Source organism: Arachis hypogaea, chromosome 3, assembly GCF_003086295.3.
Source record: "Arachis hypogaea cultivar Tifrunner chromosome 3, arahy.Tifrunner.gnm2.J5K5, whole genome shotgun sequence".
NCBI classification, from domain to species: Eukaryota; Viridiplantae; Streptophyta; class Magnoliopsida; order Fabales; family Fabaceae; genus Arachis; species Arachis hypogaea.
Window position 1 is genome coordinate 38,728,605 of NC_092038.1, and position 20,987 is coordinate 38,749,591.

At 36.5% G+C, this 20,987-nt stretch overlaps 1 non-coding gene across 1 annotated transcript; it reads left to right on the forward strand.

Moving 5' to 3' along the window:
• The first annotated feature begins 614 nt into the window (after positions 1–614).
• LOC112793725 (small nucleolar RNA R71) lies at positions 615–722 on the forward strand. The gene has a single exon (XR_003198423.1). It is a non-coding gene; the product is annotated as a small nucleolar RNA R71 (small nucleolar RNA).
• The last annotated feature ends 20,265 nt before the right edge of the window (positions 723–20,987 follow it).

Sequence of the window (20,987 nt, forward strand, 5' to 3'; positions counted from 1 at the left end):
GTGTGGTCTTAGATAGATCAGAGACTATGTTTGCTAAGCTAGAGAGACTCTGCTTAGAATTCTCTGCCTGTTGCTAAGAAGATGATGGGAAAGGTTTGTTATTGCCAAACCTGTTTCTCCCACCATTATTGTTATTGAAGCCTTGTTGAGGCTACTGTTGATCCTTCCATGAGAAATTTGGATGATTCCTCCATGAAGAATTGTAGGTGTTTCCATAGGATTCTCCCATGTAATTCACCTCTTCCATTGCAGGATTCTCAGGGTCATAAGCTTCTCCTTTAGAGGAGGCTTCTTTAGCACAGCCAGATGCAGCTTGCAATCCAGTCAGATTTTGAGAAATTATATTGACTTGCTGAGTCAATATTTTGTTCTGAGCCAATATGGCATTCAGAGTATCAATCTCAAGAACTCCTTTCTTTCTTTGTTGTCCCATTGTTCCCAGGATTTCTTTCAAAAGTGTACATGAACTGGTTATTTGTAACCATTTTAATGAGTTCCTGGGCTTCTGTAGGCATTTTCTTCAGATGAATAGATCCACCTGCAGAATGGTCCAATGACATCTTGGATAACTCAGACAGACCATCATAGAAGATACCTATGATGCTCCATTCTGAAAGCATATCAGAAGGACACCTTCTGATCAATTGCTTGTATCTTTCCTAAGCTTCATAGAGGGATTCACCTTCCTTCTGTTTGAAGGTTTGAACTTCCACTCTAAGCTTACTCATCTTTTGAGGTGGAAAGAATTTAGCTAAGAAGGCATTGACCAGCTTTTCCCAAGAGTTCAGGTTGTCTCTAGGTTGTGAGTTCAACTATATACTAGCTCTGTCTCTTACAGCAAAAGGGAAAAGCATAAGTCTGTAGACCTCGGGATCAATGGTGGACGAAATTGTGATCTTTAATTAATGGCTCCTTGGCATGTGCCAAGGAGAACTAATTTAACTAACTGATTACTTGCTCAGAGCACAATTCCGTTCAACTAACCAGCAAGTGTACTGGGTCGTCCAAGTAATACCTTACGTGAGTAAGGGTCGAATCCACAGAGATTATTGGTTTGAAGCAATCAATATTTATTTTATTAGTCTTAGTCAGGATATCAATAGGATTATTTGGATTTATTTGTAAAAAGCCAAACTGCAAATTTCATAAAATTGTAAGTTAAAATAATAGAGTTACTTGATTTTCAGTACTGGGGAATATGTTGGAGTTTTGGAGATGCTTTGTCCTCTGACTTCAACTCTTCCTTGAAATCCTCTTCTCACACGCAGGTTCCTTCCATGGCAAGCTCTATGTAGGGTGTCACCGTTGTCAATGGCTACTTCCCATCCTCGCAGTGAAAACTATGCACGCACTCTGTCACAGTACGGCTAATCACCGGTTGGTTCCCGCTCCTACTGGAATAGAATCACTCTTTTGCGTCTGTCACTAACGCCCAGCAGGTTAAAGTTTGAAGCACGTCACAGTCATTCAATCCCGGAATCCTACTCGGAATACCACAGACAAGGTTTAGACTTTCCGGATTCTCATGAATGCCGCCATCAATCCGGCTTATACCACGAAGATTCTGTTGGGGAATCTAAGAGACATTCATTCAGTCTGATGTAGAACGGAGGTGGTTGTCAGGCACACGTTCATGGGTTGAGGAAGGTGATGAGTGTCACGGATCATCACCTTCTCCACAGTTAAGCGCGAATGAACATCTTAGATAAGAACAAGCGTGTTTGAATGGAAAACAAAGGAATTATATTAAATCATCGAGACGCTGCAGAGCTCCTCACCCCCAACAATGGGGTTTAGAGACTCATGCCGTCACAAAGTATGTAATTCAGATCTGAAAATGTCATGAGGTACAAGATAAGTCTGTAAAAGTTGTTTAAATAGTAAACTAGTACCCTAGGTTTACAGGAAATGAATAAACTAAGATAATTGGTGCAGAAATCCACTTCTGGGGCCCACTTGGTGTGTGCTGGGGCTGAGACTAAAGCTTTTCACGTGTGGAGGCCTTTCTTGGCGTCAAACTTCAGGTTGTGACGTGTTTTGGGCGTTCAACTCCGGATAATGACGTTTTTCTGGCGTTTAACTCCAGACAGCAGCATGATCTTGGCGTTTAACGCCAAGTTACGTCGTCTATCCTCGCTCAAAGTATGGACGATTATATATTGCTGGAAAGCCCTGGATGTCTACTTTCCAACGCCGTTGAGAGCGCGCCAATTGGACTCCTGTAGCTCCAGAAAATCCATTTCGAGTGCAGGGAGGTCAGGATCCAACAGCATCAGCAGTCCTTTTTCAGCCTAAGTCAGATTTTTGCTCAGCTCCCTCAATTTCAGCCAGAAAATACCTGAAATCACAGAAAAACACACAAACTCATAGTAAAGTCCAGAAATATGATTTTTGCCTAAAAACTAATATTATTTTACTAAAAACTAACTGAAACATACTAAAATCTACATGAAATTACCCCCAAAAAGCGTACAAAATATCCGCTTATAATTAATTATAAATTTTATTATTAAGAACTCGAAAAATATAGATTACTTCTTTATTCTAAAAAAAATCTACTACTTTATTCATGCCTAATGATGATGAGAAAAATAAATTATAGCTTAATTGGAAATAAAATCAAAATAGACATACTAATTACTACTACTACTATATAACTTCTAAGGTAAAATCCTATAATCATACTATCACAGAGTTAAAGCTGGAATTAGAACTTAACAACCTGTATTTTGGGAAGTGGATGTTCCTCTAGTCTGTGGGGTGCCTTCAAGAATTAATTTCTGACGCTTCAGCTCCCTTAAGTTCACATCCTTGCTCTTCCTGTTCTCTTAGGTGCCATGATCTTAATGAGTTTTAGCTCAGTGATCATGGCAAATCACACCAAACTTAGAGGTTTGCTTGTCCTCAAGCAAAAGAAAGGAAAGGAGAGGAGTAGAAGGAAAGGCATTTTTCAAATAAAGATAAGATGAGTTGAAAAAGATATGAGAAGAAATTAAAAATATTTGAAAAAGAATTGGATTGGAAAAAGATTTATGTTTATGAGTTAAGATACATTTGATATTTTTGAAAAAGGGATTTTAGAAATTAGGGTTCTTTAGAAAACCAATTTGATTTTGAAGGGTGACATTTTGAAACATGTTTATGCAAGAAATCATGAATTGAAACATAAAAATTTAGAAAAATTGTAAAGAAAAACGAATTTTACCTCCTCCCCACCATCCTGGCGTTAAACGCCCAACTGCTGCATGGTTTGGGCGTTTAACGCCCAAATGCTGCTTCTTCTGGGCGTTCAACGCCCAGCTGATGCATCTTTCTGGCGTTTAACGCCCAGATGCTACCCTTACTGGCGTTAAACGCCCAGTGGGTGCTTCTCATGGGCGTTCAACGCCCAAATTGTTTCTTACTGGCTTTTTCACGCCAGTGAGCTTCCAATTTTCCTTGTAACTCTGTGACTTCAATCAATTGCTATTTCACCTTTTGAAGATACTCTAGCATCTACCTGTAAAACTAGATCAAATAAAATTATATTTTGTGAGTGGCTGGGTTGCCTCCCAGCAAGCGCTTCTTTAATGTCATTAGCTGGACTGAGTTTTAATCAAGTCTCAGTTTTGAGCATTCTTGCTCAAAATTGCCCTTAAGATAATGTTTGACTCTTTGTCCATTAACAATGAACTTTTTGTTAGAGTCATTATCCTGAAGCTCTATGTATCCATATGGTGATACGTTTGTAATGACATATGGACTTCTCCACCGGGATTTTAATTTCCCAGGGAATAATCTGAGCCTAGAATTGAATAGCAGAACTTTCTGCCCCGGATCAAAGACTCTGGATGACAATTTCTTATCATGCCATCTTTTCGCTTTCTCTTTGTAAATCTTTGCATTTTCGAAAGCATTGAGTCTAAATTCCTCTAGCTCTGATTCGAGACTCTCAGCCATATTGACCTCTCTTACCAGAGAGTCAATAATATCAACACTCATGCAGTCATTTGGGGTGTCTGGATGTTGCATGGCTTTAACAACATTCAGCTTGAACTCTTCCTCATTGACTCTCAAGGTTACTTCCCCTTTTTGGACATCAATGAGGGTTCGGCCAGTTGCTAGGAAAGGTCTTCCTAGAATGAGAGTTGCACTCTTGTGCTCCTCCATTTCCAGCACCACAAAGTCAGTAGGAAAGGCAAATGGCCCAACCTTGACTATCATGTCCTCAATCACGCCTGATGGGTATTTAATGGAGCCATCAGCAAGTTGAAGACATATCCTGGTTGGTTTGATTTCTTCAGTTAAACCAAGCTTTCTGATAGTAGATGCAGGTATTAGGTTGATACTTGCCCCAAGATCGCATAAAGCTTGCTTGGTACAAACACCTTCTAATGTGCATGGTATCATAAAGCTCCCAGGATCTTTAAGCTTCTCAGGTAAGCTTTTTAGAATGACTGCACTGCATTCTTCAGTGAGGTAAACTGTTTCAGTTTCCCTCCAATCCTTCTTATGACTTAATATCTCTTTCATGAACTTAGCATAAGAAGGTATTTGCTCAAGTGCTTCTGCAAACGGAATCTTTATTTCAAGAGTTCTGAGATAGTCTGCAAAGCGGGCAAATTGCTTATCCTGTTCCGCTTGGCGGAGTTTTTGAGGATAAGGCATTTTGGCTTTGTATTCCTCAACTTTAGTTGCTGCAGGTTTATTACCTACAGAAGTGGGTTGGGAAGCCTTTTTAGAAGGATTGTTATCAGCACTTGTATGTGACTGATCACCCACTGGCGTTTGAACACCAGGGGTGGAAGCTGGGGTGGCGTTAAACGCCACCTCCCTGCTTGTTTCTGGCGTTTGAACGCCAGAACCATGTTTCTTTTGGGCGTTCAACGCCAGATCCATGCTTGTTTCTGGCGTTGAACGCCAGGAATGAGCATGGTTTGGGCGTTCAGCACCAGCTTTGTCCCTTTCTGGGCTCGGACTGTCTTCAGGAGGATTTTGAGTATCCACTTGTTTATTTCTTGGTTTCCTGCTGCTTTAAAGTGAGGTATTTAATGTTTTCCCACTTCTTAATTGAACTGCTTGACATTCTTCTGTTATTTGTCTTGACAGTTGTTTTTCTGTCTGCTTTAATTGTACTTCCATGTTCCTGTTAGCCATTCTTGTTTCCTGTAACATTTCCTTGAATTCGGCTAGCTGCTGAGTTAGAAAGTCTAATTGCTGATTAAACTCATTAGCCTGATCCACTGGACTGAGTTCTGCAGTTACTGTTTTAGCTTCTTCTTTCCTGAAAGATTCATTGCTTAAGTACAGATGTTGATTTCTGGCAACTGTATCAATAAGCTCTTGAGCCTCTTCAATTGTTTTTCTCATATGTATAGATCCACCAGCTGAGTGGTCTAGAGAAATCTGAGCTTTTTCTGTAAGCCCATAGTAGAAGATGTCTAATTGCACCCATTCCGAAAACATTTCAGAGGGGCATTTTCTTAGCAACTCTCTGTATCTCTCCCATGCATCATAAAGGGATTCATTATCTCCTTGTTTGAAGCCTTGGATGCTTAGCCTTAGCTGTGTCATCCGTTTGGGAGGGAAATAGTGATTCAGGAATTTTTCTGACAGCTGTTTCCATGTTTTTATGCTGTTCTTAGGCTGGTTATTTAACCACCTCTTAGCTTGATCTTTTACAGCAAATGGAAACAGTAATAGTCTGTAGACATCCTGATCTACTTCCTTATCATGTACTGTATCAGCAATTTGCAGAAATTGTGCCAGAAACTCTGTAGGTTCTTCATGTGGAAGACCAGAGTACTGGCAGTTTTGCTGCACCATGATAATGAGCTGAGGATTCAGCTCAAAGCTACTAACTCCAATGGAGGGTATACAAACACTACTCCCATATGAAGCAGTAGTGGGGTTAGCATATGACCCTAGGGTCCTCTTGTCTTGTCCATTCATACTTACTTTAGAATTGGAACACAAGAGATAATTTATATGTTGATTTAGAAAAAAAATGGAATAAGTAAAAACAATATATAAAAAGGAGTTAAAAATTTATTTATTATTATTATTATTATTATTATTTTTTTTTTTGAAATTTTTTTTCGAAAAATTTGAAATTAAAATCTGAAATTTATATAAAAATTTCGAAAAAGTGGTTCAAAATTAGTTAGAAAATATAAAATTTTTTGAATTTTGAATTTTATGATTAAAGAGAAAAACACACAAAAGACACAAGACTTAAAATTTTTAGATCTAATGCTCCTTAATTTTCGAAAATTTTTGAAGGGAAAACACCAAGGAACACCAAACTTAAAAATTTTAAGATCAAGACACAAGAAAAACTCAAGAACACCTTGAAGATTCACAAGAACACCAAGAACAAAAGAAAGAACACCAAACTTAAAATTTTTAGAAAACTTTAAGAAAATTTTCGAAAATTATAAAAATTAATAATAAAACACCAAACTTGGAGTTTGGCACAAGATTAAATCAAGAAAAATTATTTTTGAAAAAGATTTTTTAAAAATATTGGTGCTCCCTTGTCAAGAATATGACCCTTCTATTCTAGCCAAATGGGCAGAAAAGGTAACAATTGTTCTGGGCAGGTATATTCTTTTTGAAAGACTAATGCTTTGGATTAGTAAAAGAAAAACAAGAAAAGATACAGAACAAGAAAAACTCAAGATCAAACAAGAAAAATAAACAAGAACAACTTGAAAATCAATGAAGAACAAAGACACAAGTCGAAAATTTTAAAGAAAAATATGAGACATGCAATTGACACCAAACTTAGAACAAGACACTAAAACTCACGAAAATTAAGAATAAAAACGCAAAATAAATTATTCCTAATCTAAGAAATAAAATAAACCTTCAATTGTCCAAACTCAATAATCCCCGGCAACGGCGCCAAAAACTTGGTGGACGAAATTGTGATCTTTAATTAATGGCTCCTTGGCATGTGCCAAGGAGAACTAATTTAACTAACTGATTACTTGCTCAGAGCACAATTCCGTTCAACTAACCAGCAAGTGTACTGGGTCGTCCAAGTAATACCTTACGTGAGTAAGGGTCGAATCCACAGAGATTATTGGTTTGAAGCAATCAATATTTATTTTATTAGTCTTAGTCAGGATATCAATAGGATTATTTGGATTTATTTGTAAAAAGCCAAACTGCAAATTTCATAAAATTGTAAGTTAAAATAATAGAGTTACTTGATTTTCAGTACTGGGGAATATGTTGGAGTTTTGGAGATGCTTTGTCCTCTGACTTCAACTCTTCCTTGAAATCCTCTTCTCACACGCAGGTTCCTTCCATGGCAAGCTCTATGTAGGGTGTCACCGTTGTCAATGGCTACTTCCCATCCTCGCAGTGAAAACTATGCACGCACTCTGTCACAGTACGGCTAATCACCGGTTGGTTCCCGCTCCTACTGGAATAGAATCACTCTTTTGCGTCTGTCACTAACGCCCAGCAGGTTAAAGTTTGAAGCACGTCACAGTCATTCAATCCCGGAATCCTACTCGGAATACCACAGACAAGGTTTAGACTTTCCGGATTCTCATGAATGCCGCCATCAATCCGGCTTATACCACGAAGATTCTGTTGGGGAATCTAAGAGACATTCATTCAGTCTGATGTAGAACGGAGGTGGTTGTCAGGCACACGTTCATGGGTTGAGGAAGGTGATGAGTGTCACGGATCATCACCTTCTCCACAGTTAAGCGCGAATGAACATCTTAGATAAGAACAAGCGTGTTTGAATGGAAAACAAAGGAATTATATTAAATCATCGAGACGCTGCAGAGCTCCTCACCCCCAACAATGGGGTTTAGAGACTCATGCCGTCACAAAGTATGTAATTCAGATCTGAAAATGTCATGAGGTACAAGATAAGTCTGTAAAAGTTGTTTAAATAGTAAACTAGTACCCTAGGTTTACAGGAAATGAATAAACTAAGATAATTGGTGCAGAAATCCACTTCTGGGGCCCACTTGGTGTGTGCTGGGGCTGAGACTAAAGCTTTTCACGTGTGGAGGCCTTTCTTGGCGTCAAACTTCAGGTTGTGACGTGTTTTGGGCGTTCAACTCCGGATAATGACGTTTTTCTGGCGTTTAACTCCAGACAGCAGCATGATCTTGGCGTTTAACGCCAAGTTACGTCGTCTATCCTCGCTCAAAGTATGGACTATTATATATTGCTGGAAAGCCCTGGATGTCTAATTTCCAACGCCGTTGAGAGCGCGCCAATTGGACTCCTGTAGCTCCAGAAAATCCATTTCGAGTGCAGGGAGGTCAGGATCCAACAGCATCAGCAGTCCTTTTTCAGCCTAAGTCAGATTTTTGCTCAGCTCCCTCAATTTCAGCCAGAAAATACCTGAAATCACAGAAAAACACACAAACTCATAGTAAAGTCCAGAAATATGATTTTTGCCTAAAAACTAATATTATTTTACTAAAAACTAACTGAAACATACTAAAATCTACATGAAATTACCCCCAAAAAGCGTACAAAATATCCGCTCATCAATCAACTCCATTGGTCTTAACAGTGTCACAGATTTACAAAAATTCAGCCAAGAACTAATGAGGATCTTCCAATGGAAGTCCATGAAACTTGCAATTCTGTTGCATCAGAGAAACTAATTGAGGCTCAAAGTTGTTTGCTCCAATGGCAGGAATAGAGATGTTTCTCCCATAGAAGTCAGGAGTTGGTGCAGTAAAGTCACCAAGCACCTTCCTTGCATTGTTGGCATTGTTGTTATTTTTGGCTGCCTTGTCTTCTTTTTTTTCAAAAATTTCTGTCAGGTTCTCTCCAGAGATTTGTGCTTTAGCTTCTCTTAGCTTCCTCTTCAGATTCCTTTCAGGTTCAGGATCAGCTTCAACAAGAATGCCTTTATCTTTGTCCCTACTCATATGAAAGAGAATAAAACAAAGAAAATATGGAATCCTCTATGTCACAGTATAGAGATTCCTTGATGTGTCAGAGGAAAAGAAGAATAGAAGGATGAAGTAGATAAAGAAGAATTCGAACTTATAGAGAGAGAGGGGGTCCGAATTATCAAAGGAGGATAAGTGTTAGTAATTAAATAGAAAGAGATGGGAGAGAGAAGAAATTCGAATATTAAAATTAAAATGATTAATTAATTAAAAAGATTTTTGAAAAAGTGGTTAGTGATTTTTCGAAAATTAGAGAGAGAAAGATAGTTAGATGATTTTGAAAAAGATGAGAAATAGTGAAAAGATTTGAAAATCAATTTTTTGAAAAGATAAGAAGTTAGAAAAGATTTTTGAAATAAAAATTTGAAAAAGATATGATTTGAAAAATATTTGATTGAAAAAGATATGTTTGAAAAGATATGATTGAAAAACAATTTTTAAAAAAAAAAAGATTTGATTTTTAAAATTGATGACTTGACTAACAAGAAATTAAAAGATATGATTCTAGAATTCAAATATTGCACCTTCCTTAACAAGAAAGTAACAAACTTGAAAATTTTGAATCACAACATTAATTGTTAGCAAGGATTTTTGAAAATATTAAAAGAAAAATGAAAAAGATTTGATTTTGAAAAAGGATATGAGAAGATATGAAAAAGATAAGATTTTGAAAAATCAGTTTTAAAACTTGAAAAATTGAAAAAGATATGATTTGAAAAAAAATTTCCTCATTGGTGCTATCCTGGCGTTAAACGTCTAAAATGGTATCCATTCTGGCGTTTAACTGCCACTTGTCTATCTTTTTGGGCGTTAAACGCTCAGCCAGGTACCCTGGCTGGCATTTAAACGCCAAAATTCTTTCTTCACTAGGCGTTTTGAACGCCCGAATTTTTCTCTGTGATTACTCTGCTGTATGTTCTGAATCTTCAATTCTCTGAATTATTGACTTGAAAAGACATAATTTTTGAAAATTTTTAAGAAAAGAAAAATATGCAAGACACTAAACTTAGAAATTTTAATACTAGAGACACTAACAATTTGAGAATGCATATGAAAAATAACAAAAGACACAAAATAGGAGAATTTAAAGATGAGAGCAAGGAAGATCATCAAGAACAACTTGAAGATCAATGAAGAATACAATGCATGAGTTTTCGAAAAATGTATGCAATTGACACCAAACTTAAAAATTGACACTAGACTCAAACACAAAATATTTTTGATTTTATGATTTTAAAAATTTTCTATAATTTTTTGAAAAATGTTTTTTTTTTGAAAAAGGAAAATAAGAAACTCAAAATTTTTTAATAAAAATTCCAGGAATCATGCAATGTTAGTTTAAAGCTTCAGTCTAAAAGGTTTAGACATGGTCAACCAAGCTTCAGCAGGACATTACATACAACAGCCAAATTGATAGGGATCAACTAGCTCCTGTGATGATAAAAGCATCATCTGAAACTCTAGAATTCATTCTTAAAAATTCTGAAGAACAAAAGAAAAAAATACCTAATCTAAGCAACAAGATGAACCGTCAGTTGTCCAAACTCGAACAATCCCTGGCAACGGCACCAAAAACTTGGAACATGAAATTTTGATACACAACTTCGTGGAGCTGACCAGCAAGTGCACTGGGTTGTCTACGTAATACCTTACGTGAGTAAGGGTCGATCCCATGGAGATTGTCGGCTTGAAGCAAGCTATGGTCATCTTATAAGTCTCAGTCAGGCAGATTCAAATGTTTATGGGGTTTTGATAATAAAAAGAACGAAATAGAACATAAAATAGGATATAAATACTTATGCAATTCATTGGTGGGAATTTTAGATAAGCGTATAAAGATGCTTTGTTCCCTTTGAGTCTCTGCTTTCCTATTTCCTTCATCCAATCATTCATACTCCTTTCCATGGCAAGCTGTATGTAGGTGGATCACCGTTGTCAATGGCTACCATCCATCCTCTCAGTGAAAATGGTCCTCTAGGGTTTCTCGCATGGCTAATCAGTTGTCGGTTCTCGATCGTGTCGGAATAAGATCGATTGATCCTTTTGCGAACTGTCACTACGCCCCACAGTCACGAGTTTGAAGCTCGTCACAGTCATCCCATCCCAGATCCTACTCGGAATACCACAGACAAGGTTTAGACTTTCCGGATCTCAAGAATGCTGCCCATTTGATTCTAGCTTATGCCACGAAGACTCTGATAGCACAGAATGGAAGCTCTGTTGTCAGGATAGGCAACCATGTATCGTGAACTAGGAGGCCAAGAGATATGCATTCAAGCTTGTTTTCAAGTAGAATGGAAGTGGTTGTCAGGTACGCGTTCATAAGTGGGAATGGTGATGAGTGTCACTTGATCATCACATTCATCAAGTTAAGATGCAAATGGATATCTTAGAACAAGAATAAGCTTGAATTGAATAGAAAATAGTAGTAATTACATTAATTCATGAGGAATAGCAGAGCTCCACACCTTAATCTATGGTGTGTAGAAACTCCACCGTTGAAAATACATAAGAACAAGGTCTAGACATGGCCGAATTGCCATGCCTCCCAAATAACATGCAACAATCGAAAAAGGGTTCAAAGACCTGATCCCAAGATCAAAGATGATCAAAAGATCACAGATGATCCAAAAGATGAAAATACAATAGTAAAAGGTCCTATTTATAGAGAACTAGTAACCTAGGGTTTGCAGAAATAAGTAAATGATGTAGAAATCCACTTCCGGAGCCCACTTGGTGTGTGCTTGGGTTGAGCATTGAAGCTTTCATGTGCATAGGCTTCTCTTGGAGTTAAACGCCAGTTCTGGTGCCAGTTTGGGCGTTTTACGCCATAATTTTTATGATGACTTGGAACGCCAGTTTGAGCCATCAAATCTTGGGCAAAGTATGGACTATTAGACATTGCTGGAAAGACCAAGATGTCTACTTTCCAATGCAATTGAGAGCGCGCCAATTGGCCTTCTTTAGCTCGAGAAAATCTATTTTGAGTGTAGGGAGATCAGAATCCAACAGCATCTGCAGTCCTTTTTCAGCCTTTGAATCAGATTGTTGCTCATGTCCCTCAATTTCAGCCAGAAAATACCTGAAATCACAGAAAAATACACAAACTCATAGTAAAGTCCAGAAATGTGATTTTTGCATAAAAACTAACAATTATATACCAAAAACTAACTAAATCATACTAAAAACTATCTAAAAACAATGCAAAAAAACGTATAAATTATCTGCTCATCAGTTACCTTCTTATTTTGGTAAGAATATATCACAATGAAGGCTTATTCGCTTAATGTTTTCTTGCTTAAAATTAACAACCTATCAAAGCTTTCCTACAATACTTGAAATATATAATTAATTAGGGGTGGCAAGCGGGGAAGCCCGCCCCGCCCCACCCCGTCCCGCCAGAAGCCCGCCCTTTGGCAGACTGGCCCGCCCCGCCCCGCCTAATTAGGCGGTCCTAGAATCCTAGCCCGCCCCACCTAACTGTGGGCTGGCGGGCTGGCGGACTAAGCCCGCCAAAGCTCCTCTTTTTTTTTTTTTACTATTAACTACTAAGTAATATATATAATTTCACAACCATATTAATAAATTTATAATTTCTAATAGCATAAAAAATTATATTTTTTATATTCACAAACATTAAAGTCTTTGTACTTATAAATATCTAATAAATATAATTATAAACCAATTTTTCATTCAAAATATAAGTATAAATATTCTCTCCAAAGCAAAATAAACATAATCCAAAACATAATTATAAATATTGTCTTCAAAATAACATAAACATAATTCAAAATACTCAATTTTTATCTTCATACTCTTGTAAGTTTGGTTGGGGAAAGTTAGGTTTTAGGAAAAAAATTGCAAAAATACCCCCTCACTAAAAAAAACCTTAGCCCGGCGAGGAAGCCCGCCCCGCCCCGCCAAAGCCCGCCAAAACCCGCGGTTTAAGCAGTGCGGGTTAGGCGGACTTTTGCTATTTGGCGGTCCCGATTTTCTAGCCCAGCCCGCCTTTTTTGGCGGGTTACGCGGGCCGGCCCGGCGGGTTTAGCCCCGTTTGCCACCCCTATAATTAATATACTCAATCAATTATATCCCAATCAAATGTTTGTCATTATCAAAGTTGTCAAATATTCTTTAAACTCAACAATCTCCTATTTAATGACAAACATTCTGATTGAGCAGAGCTAATAAGATAAAGATGACTTCTTTGATAGTGTAGCAAGTTCTCCTCTTAATGTGCTTAAAATAACTATTGCAGCAAATAAACATAAGTTCAATCTTCTCTTCCTTTTGTCATCAAGGGAAGAAAACATAAAACACCTGCAACAAGACATAAGTCTAAATAATCTAAAGACATATAAGAAAATAGTCATTACACTCATGCAACAACAAAACAAAATAAAGGATTAAAACTAAAACATTCTCTTAAAAACATAAAAATTGCCGCAACAACAGTAAGAATAAATAAAGATATATAAAAAAGACAACAAAGGACCATAGTATCTAAGATATCCATGAAGAGACTCATTTTTCTATCTTTGGAAAAATCACTACATTCATCACGCTAAAAAAAATCTCATTATGACCTGAGAGACAAAACTGAAAAACAGCATTAGTAATATAAAATAGCATTAATTTCAAATAAATTAATAATGGTCTTAGCTTTAAGATAATGATGTGATAGGAGATAATTCAAAATTTTGTCTCCCGCATAAGTGTCTTTTACAGAATTTTCTGGTTTAAGTTGCAATGGTACTGTTTTCTCTTAATTGTTGGATGAATTTGTTGTAATTTCTTCAGATATTCTATAATCTCATCCATTGTAGTGATTTTGCCTTTTTTCTTCAACTCCAAAAATCACAAATCCTCCTCCACCATACTTGTTTAGTGATGCATAAATATCTTAAGTACCTTTCTTCGGTAGTTTTGGATAGAATCAATGCTTGTTGCTTATTTATCATGTGTTTTTATATGTAATTTTATTAGTCCTTTGAATTCTTTAATTTGTGATTCAATGACAAAAAAATAAAGACAAAAAAGAGCAAAGTATAAGAAAAGAAAACAATCAGAAAAGCATTTAATAAGAGATAGAGGGTTGGCATGTCACACGGCCAAGGACGGACCCACGTTGATTTGTGTGGAGACAATTGCCCCCATCAAGTTTATAAAAGACAAAAATAAATATATATGTATATAGATAATTGCCCCATAGTTATAATTCATTTGTCCTCCACACTTGAAAAAAAAAGTTGCATGTAAAAAAAATTGTTATTAAATATTAATATAATAATAAAAATTGTTATATCATATATATTTAAAACAAATAATAACAAAAATAATAATAATTCAATTAGCTAGTTACTTAAAATCAAATATAGCTTTTCAAATATAAATAAGATTATTAGTATTTAGTAGCTTTTTAAATATAATATATATTAATTACTTATTTATTTTTTATTGTTTTATTTAATTTAGTTTTAGCCTTACATATAATAATTATTTTTGTTGAAAATTTTTTTATCATAAATATTAAAAAATGTCAATTTTGTAATTAAATGCTAATATATTATTTGAATATTTGTATAATATAAAAAGAGATATTATATTATCTATACTTATATATAAAGAGAATTATGGTTGTTTGATTTAAAATTTTAATTTTCTTATAATATTGTCTTTCACACAATTTTCGTAAAAATTTAAAATTAGTTAATTCGAGTTATATTCTTTAATTATTGAACTATAATTTTTTGTTGTATTATATAAAAAATAATCAATAACAATATAATTTGACGAATATCAAATATTTAACAAGACACTAGTATTAATAATAAATATATCACACAATAATGCCAAAACATTGAAATGAAAAAAATATTTCTAATATAAATTAATATATTTTTTAATGTGTTAATTATATTTATTAAAAATTTGACTAACTAATATACTCCAAAGTTTAAATATCATATATTACTTTTTTTTTATTATTTTTATATATTATTTTTACCCCATTGTTATAATTTTCTGGGTCCGTCACACGCCAGACAGAAAGTGTGCAACACACCCCAAGATGCAGAAACAAAGACCTGGCATGTCACACGCCACAGAAGGGCGTTGCATGCCAGGTCAAGGAACCAGAGAAGTGGATAAGGCAATGTATGAAGGGCGTTACACGCCACACTTCGGCGTTTCACACGCCCCACATCCTATCCCAAAATCCATTGTTTGGTGGCGTGTGACATGCCGAAAAATCGGCGTTTCAAATTCCCAGTGAAAAACTTGGCATGCAACACGTCAAAACATAGTGTTACACACTATGCCATATTTTTAAAGGATTTAATTCGATACCATTTGAGTAAGAAACGAGCGTGCAACATCATGAGCGGATAATTTATACGCTTTTTGGTATTGTTTTTAGGTAGTTTTTATTAGGTGCTAGCTACTTTTTAGTATGTTTTTATTAGTTTTCATGCAAAATTCATATTTCTGGACTTTACTATGAGTTTGTGTGTTTTTCTGTAATTTCAGGTATTTTCTGGCTGAAATTGAGGGATCTGAGCAAAAATCTGATTCAGGCTGAAAAAGGACTGCTGATGCTATTAGATTCTGACCTCCTTGCACTCGAAATAAATTTTTTGGAGCTACAGAAGTCGAATTGGTGCGCTCTCAATTTCGTTGGAAAGTAGACATCCAGGACTTTCCAGCAATATTTAATAGTCCATACTTTGCTCGAAGATAAATGATATAAACTGGCATTTAACGCCAGTTCCATGTTCCATTCTGGCGTTAAACGCCAGAAACAGGTTACAAGTTGGAGTTAAACGCCCAAAACAGGTTACAACCTGGTGTTTAACTCCAAAAATAGCCCAGGCACGTGTAAAGCTCAAGTCTCAGCCCCAGCACACTCAAAGTGGGCCCCATAAGTGGATTTCTGCACTATCTATCTCAGTTTACTCATTTTCTGTAAACCTAGGTTACTAGTTTAGTATTTAAACAACTTTTAGAGATTTATTTTGTACCTCATGACATTTTTTAGATCTGAACTTTGTATTTTTGATGGCATGAGTCTCTAAACCTCATTGTTGGGGTGAGGAGCTCTGCTGTGTCTCGATGAATTAATGCAATTACTTTTGTTTTTCATTCAAACACGCTTGTTTCTATCTAAGATATTCATTTGCACTTTAATATGACGAATGTGATGATCCGTGACACTCATCATCATTCTCAACCTATGAACGCGTGCCTGGAAATCACCTTGTTCTACCTTAGATTGAATGAGTATCTCTTAGATTCCTTAATCAAAGTCTTCGTTGTATAAGCTAGAATCCATTGGCAGCATTCTTGAGAATCCGGAAAGTCTAAAAATTGTCTGTGGTATTTCGAGTAGGATTCAGGTATTGGATGACTGTAACGAGGTTTAAACTCACAAAGGTTGGGCGTAGTGACAGACGCAAAAGGATCAATGGATCCTATTCCAACATGAGTGAGAACTGACAGATGATTAGCCGTGCGGTGACAGCACACCTGGACCATTTTCACTGAGAGGACGGATGGTAGCCATTGACAACGGTGATCCATCAACATACAGCTTGCCATAGGAGGAACCTTGCGTGCGTGAAGAAGAAGACAGGGGGAAAGCAGAGATTCAGAAGACAAAGCATCTCCAAAAACTCCAACATATTCTCCATTACTGCATAACAAGTACTATTTAATCCATGCTTTTTATTTACCACCAATTAAAACTGAGATTTATTATTATCTTGACTAAGAGTTACAAGATAACCACAGCTTGCTTCAAGCCGACTTCTCCGTGGGATTCGACCCTTACTCACGTAAGGTATTACTTGGACGACCCAGTGCACTTGCTGGTTAGTGGTACGAGTTGTGAAAAGTGTGATTTACAATTTTGTGTACCATGTTTTTGGCGCCGTTGCCGGGGATTGTTTGAGTTTGAACAACTGACGGTTTATCTTGTTACTTAGATTAGGAAAATTTGTCTTTTTAGTTTAGAGTCACTAGGATTGCATCTTTTATTTTTCCTTTTAAAAATCTTTCAAAAATATTATTTTGCTTCATTAGTTTTTAATTTTTCTTTGAGTCTTTTGTTTGAGTTTAGTCTTATATTTTAAGTTTGGTGTCAACTGCATGTTTTTATTTCCCTTTAAATTTTTGAGTTTGTGTTCATTGTTCGTGCTTGATCTTCAAGTTGTTCTTGCTATTTTCCTTGCGTGATCTTTAGTTTATCTTGTTTTGTGTCTTTTCTTGTTTTTCTTGTACATTTTCAAATTTTCATTTTTCAAAAAAAATTTATATATATTAAAAATATTTTTTTAAAAACACGTTAAATTTATAGCTCAGTTGGCTAGAGCATTGTGCTTGTATTCTTGGTAATTGGGTATCTTCCTTTTAAAAAATTTTCAAAAATAATTTTTTTTATTAAATCTTGTGCCAAATTTTAAGTTTGGTGTTCTCTTATTAATTTTCCTTTAGTTTTCGAAAATTTTATTTTGGTTTTCTAAAAATTTTAAGTTTGGTATTCTATCTTCATGTTCTTGTTGTTCTTGTGAGTCTTCAAATTGTTCTTGAGTGTTCTTTGTGTTTTGATCTTAAAATTTTTAAGTTTGGTGTTCCTTGGTGTTTTCCCTCCAATATTTTCGAGAACAAGGAGCATTAGATCTAAAAATTTTAAGTCTTGTGTCTTTTGTGTGTTTTTCTCTTTCATCATAAAATTCAAAAATCAGAAAAATATATTTTCTAACTATTTTTAAGCAAATATTTCGAAATTTTTCATAAAAATCCAGATTTCAATTTCAAAATTTTATCTTATCATATCTTAGTTGTCAAGTTTTTAAAAAAATCATATCTTTTTCAAATCATATCCTTTTTAAAATTTTAAAAAATCATATCTTTTTCAAAACTTCCTAACCACTTTTTCTCTCTTTATTTTTTGAAAATCCTCACCCATTTTTCATTTTATTTTATTTTTTTAATTTCTGTTTTCTAAAAAAAATAAAATAAAATAAAATAAAAAATATTTTAATACTATTTGAATCTCCAATTCACAACATCTCCCTTTCTCCATCATGGACCTAAGTGGAAATGAACAGTCCAGAAGGACTCTGGGGTCATATGCTAATCCCACTACTGCTTCATATGGGAGTAGTATCTGTATACCCTCCATCGGAGTCAGTAGTTTTGAGTTGAATCCTCAGCTCATTATCATGGTGCAGCAAAGTTGCCAGTATTCCGGTCTTTAACAGGAAGAACCTACAGAGTTTTTGGCACAGTTTTTACAAATTACTGACACAGTATATGATAAAAAAGTAGATCAGGATGTCTACAGATTATTACTGTTTTCATTTGCTGTAAAAGACCAAGCTAAGAGGTGGTGAAATAACCAACCTAAGGCTAGCATAAGGACATGGAAACAGCTGTCAGAAAAATTCTTGAATCAATATTTCCCTCCAAAACGGATGACACAGCTAAGGCTGAACATCCAAGGCTTTAAACAAGGAGATAATGAATCTCTTTATGATGCCTGGGAGAGATACAGAGAGATGCTAAGAAAATGCCCCTCTGAAATGTTTTCAAAGTGGGTGCAGTTAGACATATTCTATTATGGGCTTATAGAGAAAGCTCAGATGTCTTTGGACCACTCAGCTGGTGGATCTATACACATGGGAAAGACAATTGAAGAAGCTCAAGAGCTCATTGATATAGTTGTCAAAAATCAGCATCTGTACCTAAGTAGTGAGTCTTCCATGAAAGAAGAGGCCAAAACAGTAACTGCTGAACTCAGTCCTGCAGAACAAGTTACTGAATTCAATCAGCAATTAGATTTTCTTACAAAACAGCTAGCCAAATTCAAGGAGATACTACAAGACACAAGAATGGCTAATATGAATATGGAAGTACAGTTGAAGCGAACAAAACAGCAGTTATCAAAACAAATAATAGAAGAGTGCCAAGCAGTTCAATTAAGAAGTGGAAAAACATTAAATACCCCACTTCAAAGCAGCAGGAAGCCAAGAAATAAACAAACTGCTACCCAAAATCCCTCTGAGGACAGTAAGAGCCCAGAGAGGAATAATTCTGGTGCTCAAACGCCAGAAAAGGGTGGAGAGCTGGCGTTAAACGCCCAACCCATGCTCAGTTCTAGCATTCAAACGCCACAAACAGGCAAGGAGTTGGCGTTAAACACCCAAGGGAAGCTCAGTTTTGGCGTTCAAATGCTAGAAACAGGTAAGGAGTTAGCGTCCAATGCCAATCCAGCTTCCAACCTTGGCATTCAAACGCCAGTGAGGGATCAGACACATACAAGTACTGATAGCAACCCCTCTAAAAAGGCTTCTCCAACCACATCTGTAGCAAATAAACCTGCAGCAACTAAGGTTGAGGAATACAAAGCCAAAATGTCTTATCCTCAGAAACACCACTAAGCGGAACAGGATAAGTAATTTGCCTGCTTTGCAGACTATCTCAGGACTCTTGAAATAAAGATTTTGTTTGCAGAGGCACTTGAGCAAATACCCTCTTATGCTAAGTTCATGAAAGAGATCTTAAGTCATAAGAAGGATTGGAGAGAAACTGAAAAAGTTTACCTCACTAAAGAATGCAGTGCACTCATTCTGAAAAGCTTACCAGAGAAGCTTAAGGATCCTAAAAGCTTTATGATACCATGCACATTAGAGGGCACTTGTACCAAGACAGCTCTATGTGATCTTGGGGCAAGTATCAAACTAGTACCTGCATCCACTATCAGAAAGCTTTGCTGGGCAGAAGAAATCAAACCAACCAGGATCTGTCTTCAACTTGCTGATGGCTCCATTAAATACCCATCAGGCATGATTGAGGATGTGATTGTCACAGTTGGGCCATTTGCATTCCCCACTGATTTTGTAGTGCTGGAGATGGAGGAGCACAAGAGTGCAACTCTCATCCTAGAAAGACCTTTCTTAGCAACTGGATGAACCCTCATTGATGTCGAAAAAGGGGAAGTGACCCTGAGAGTCAATGAGGATGAGTTCAGGCTGAATGCTGTTGAAGCAATGAAGCATCCAGACACATCAAATGACTGCATGAGCGTTGATGTTATTGACTCCCTGGTAGAGGAGATCAATATGGCTGAGAGTCTTGAGTCAGAGCTAGAGAATATCTTTAAAGATGTTCAGCCTGATCTGGAGGAATCAGAGAGAATAATAGAACCTCTGAAAACCCCTCAGGAAAAGGAGAAACCTCCTAAACCCAAGCTCAAACCATTGCCACCATCCCTGAAATATGCATTTCTGGGAGAAGGTGACACTTTTCCTGTAATCATAAGCTCTGCCTTAGAGCCACAGGAAGAGGAAGCACTAATTCAAGTGCTAAGGACACACAAGACAGCTCTTGGGTGGTCCATCAGTGATCTTAAGGGCATTAGCCCAGCCAGATACATGCACAAGATCCTATTGGAGGATGATGCTAAGCCAGTGGTTCAACCACAGAGGCTGCTAAATTCGGCTATGAAGGAGGTGGTGCAAAAGGAGGTCACTAAATTACTAGAGGCTAGGATTATTTATCCTATTTCTAATAGCCCCTGGGTGAGCCCTGTCCAAGTTATCCCCAAGAAGGGAGGCATGACAGTGGTTCATAATGAAAAGAATGAACTGGTTCCTACAAGAACAGTTACAGGTTGGCACATGTGTATTGACTACAGAAGAGTCAATACAGCCACCAGAAAGGATCATTTTCCTTTACCATTCATAGACCAGATGCTAGAAAGACTAGCAGGTCATAATTACTACTGCTTTTTGGATGGCTATTCAGGTTATAACCAGATTGCAGTAGATCCCCAGGATCAAGAGAAAATAGCATTCACATGTCCATCTGGAGTGTTTGCTTACAGAAGGATGCCATTTGGTCTGTGTAATGCACCTGTAACCTTTCAGAGGTACATGCTCTCTGTTTTCTCTGATATGATGGAAAATTTTCTGGAAGTTTTCATAGACGACTTCTCAGTATTTGGAGACTCATTCAGCTCTTGTCTTGACCATCTAGCACTTGTTCTGAAAAGGTGTCAAGAGATTAACC